The following is a 2,686-nucleotide window of genomic DNA, read 5'->3' as shown; positions in this document are numbered from 1 at the left end:
TAGTAAACTGGGGTAAAACTGAGGGAAAGGTACATGAGACCTCTCTGTACTATCTTTGAAGCTTCCTGTGAATATTTATTTCAAAATAAAAAGGTTTTAGAAAAAAAAATGAATAGAAAGTTAGAGGAAGGGGAAGTGAGTATAGCACCAAAAAGAAAAAGAAAAACTGGAGAAGGGAGGTACACATTTTGGACATGGAAATAATCATGGTGATGCCAGCAACACAATCACACAGAAATATTAAGTGCAGTGTGTGCAGCAGATGTGTTGACAGAAAACGAATGCCAGTGTTCCCTGGTAAGACACCTTGAAAAGGATTTTACTTAACAGGAAATTAATGAAATAAAAGCAACAGACCTCCTGTGGTCTCAGAGGCAATGGAGCTCAGAGGGAGGAGGGAGAAGGGTTCAGGATGGGGAACACATGTTTACCTGTGGCAGATTCATTTTGATATTTGGCAAAACTAATACAATTTGTAAAGTTTAAAAATAAAATAAAATTTAAAAAAAGAAAAGTAAAGGCCTGGAGGGGTGGAATTTTAGATTAGTCAAAAAATCATACCTAAGTAGTGACATGTTTCTTTGTAAACACAGAACTCATTTCAGGTCATTTATACTTATGTTCACTCTCACTCAAAGATGGAAACAAAGCATTTTAAGTGTCAAAATAAATTAAGGTGATAAAAAAAATCTATGAAGATGTAACTAGAATATTCTCCTCTGTGATCTCAACCAACTCAAATTACTATGTGAAAACAACAGTTTTTGACAGTCAAAATGCGTATCACTTTATTTTTCCCAGCCTTGCCCAGATAAAATTTTCCAGTTCAGAAAACTCATGATCTTTGGATATGAGTAGCATAAGATGTAAGTTAGCTGATTCAGAGGTTTGTTTTCTACATATAATATTCCAGTATATGTAATGTGAAGAAATTAAGACCCAGAGAAACCAACCAAGGTCTCATCATTCTAACATTCTATGAGCCCATATGTCTTAAAGTGCATTCACCATCTCTATGCCAAATACAAAATTCAAACAAAATGTACATTCAAGTTAGGTCATTTAAACCAAAAGACAAAGACGAAACGTTCTATTTCTACCAAATTATCCCTCATAATAAGCTTAAAGATAATGCTTTCCTAAGCTTCTAAACTCATCTTCCACGTCTGGCTTCCTGATGGCACTTTGGGAAATTTCCTAAAAAGGAAACGAAAAAAATGCCCTACTGTGACACCCTAGAGGGGTGGGATGGGGTGGGTGGTGGGAGGGAGGTTCAAAAGGGAAGGGACATATGTATACCTGTGGCTGATTCGTGTTGATGTATGACCGAAACCAACAGAACATTGTAAAGCAATTATCTTTCAATTAAAAATAAATTAAAAACAGACATGACCAAAACTAGTTATGGCAAAATTAATTATGAAATTAACATTCCCTCATATGAAAATGAATTACTCTACAAATGTAGACATGCCATTTTTCTCTCAGCTTCTTCATGTTGACTAGGAGGATAGATAATATTCTGATACCATCTTGAAACTTGGACCTTCTTAACGGTACTTTAGTGAATTCATTGACTCAATTCTGCAAAACCCTCACCAGAGGATTTTCTAAAGAGCTGTCGTGTAAATTAGCAATAACTCCCACAAGGAAATGGAAGCTCAGGAGATCAGGCCTACAGGGAAGAAATTAAAGTTATTTTATGAGAAAATAGTTTGGGGACTTTGAATCAAATGTACTTGCACAAAGTAAAACTACACCTGCATTTGGGACCACCTGCCTCTTTGAAATTCCAACTCTGAACCTTCAACTACCACATAATTATCACCAGCCCTTGACATTGTGCAGTTTGAGGGTGTAAGATAAAGTCTTGCTTCAGAGAGATTATAATCAGAAGGGGAGTCTGAGTCCACAGCAGCACTAAGGACCCCAAAACTGGTTTGTGAGCTAAACTAAAAGGGTGGGATCATTGCAACAAAAGTTTTGGAAATAGTCTCTTGGACATAAGCAATCTCAAAAGGTGATTAAGGTATTCAGTTCAGTTCATTTCAGGCACTCAGTCGTCTCTGACTCTTTGCGACCCCATGAATCACAGCACGCCAGGCCTCCCTGTCCATCACCAACTCCCAGAGTTCACTCAGACTCATGTCCATCGACTCGCTGATGCCATCCAGCCATCTCATCCTCTGTCGTCCCCTTCTGCTCCTACTCACAATCTCTCCCAGCATCAGGGTCTTTTCCAATGAGTCAACTCTTCACATGAGGTGGCCAAAGTACTGGAGTTTCAGCTTTAGCATCAGTCCTTTCAATGAACACCCCGGACTGGTGTCCTGTAGGATGGACCAGTTGGACCTCCTTGCAGTCCAAGGGACTCTCAAGAGTCTTCTCCAACACCACAATTCAAAAGCATCAATTCTTTGGTGCTCAGCTTTCTTCACAGTCCAACTCTCACATCCATACATGACCACTGGAAAAACCATAGCCTTGACTAGATGGACCTTTGCTGACAAAGTAATGTCTCTGCTTTTTAATATGCCGTCTAGGTTGTTCACTTTCTTTCCAAGGAGTAAGCATCTTTGAATTTCGTGGCTGCAATCACCATCAGCAGTGATTTTGGAGCCCCCCAAAAAATAAAGTCTGACACTGTTTCCACTGTTGCCCCATCTATTTCCCATGAAGTGATGGG

This window comes from Bison bison, unplaced genomic scaffold (genome assembly GCF_000754665.1).
Source record: "Bison bison bison isolate TAMUID 2011002044 unplaced genomic scaffold, Bison_UMD1.0 scf7180017853671, whole genome shotgun sequence".
Lineage (NCBI taxonomy): Eukaryota > Metazoa > Chordata > Mammalia > Artiodactyla > Bovidae > Bison > Bison bison.
The sequence above is the reverse complement of the archived record's forward strand: the minus strand, read 5'-3'. Positions refer to the sequence as shown.